At 48.8% G+C, this 739-nt stretch overlaps 1 non-coding gene across 1 annotated transcript; it reads left to right on the top strand.

The window, feature by feature from the left end:
- Positions 1 to 2: 2 nt before the first annotated feature.
- On the top strand, positions 3 to 87 carry Tc00.1047053436317.10. Its single transcript, XR_008254386.1, has one exon. It is a non-coding gene; the product is annotated as a spliced leader RNA, 5' partial (transcript).
- The last annotated feature ends 652 nt before the right edge of the window (positions 88 to 739 follow it).

Genomic DNA, 739 nt, shown 5'->3' with positions numbered 1-739 from the left:
TTTGTACTATATTGGTACGCGAAGCTTCCAACCCGCCTTTGGCGGTTATGTTTGGTCAATTTTTTTTGACCGGGGTTTACGGACCCCTTTTTTTTTTTTTTTTGTGGGTCTGTCCGCCATATCCATATACCCCTATATATATATACCCATATATATATAGCCCCGTACCCCCTCGTGCGGCTGCCCCCCCCCCCCCACGTTGCGTGTCCGCCACCTCCTTCGGGCCCCCTCATTTTCGCTTCATGGCTGCTATTGCCTGCATCTTTGTTTTGTTTTGTGTTTTCTCCGTCTCGTTCCGTTTATTCGCCTTTTTTCCGCGTATGCCGCGCTTCTTCCTGTGTTTTCCGGTGTTTTTGCTTTGCTCGCACACTCGGCTGCATTTGCTGTTCCACACTCGCCATGTGCGTCTTTTCCGCCCCCTGACGCCGTCCACGGCGCTATCCCGGGGCCGACGTCCCGGACCCTGACCCCTCCCCAGTGTGGCCTGGGAGGGGGGGGGGGGGTTTTTGTACACGGTCCCAAGTGCCGCGAAGGACCCCTCATCAAAATTGAAAACCGTTGTGGAACACAACTCCTTTCAACTAACGCTATTATTGAAACAGTTTCTGTTTCAAATCCTGTTTGTGATAATTATTTACACAGGTTCTGTTTCAAAACCTGTTCGTGATAAACTTTTCCAATTTTGTCTTAGCCATTTTTTTGATTTATTTTTTAGGTTTCAAGAAAGACGTCGGAAAAC

The sequence above is a fragment of the Trypanosoma cruzi genome, assembly GCF_000209065.1.
Source record: "Trypanosoma cruzi strain CL Brener chromosome Unknown tcruzi_1047053436317, whole genome shotgun sequence".
Classification (NCBI taxonomy): Eukaryota; Euglenozoa; class Kinetoplastea; order Trypanosomatida; family Trypanosomatidae; genus Trypanosoma; species Trypanosoma cruzi.
Note: the sequence above shows the minus strand (reverse complement) of the source record. Positions and strands in the feature narration are given on the sequence as shown.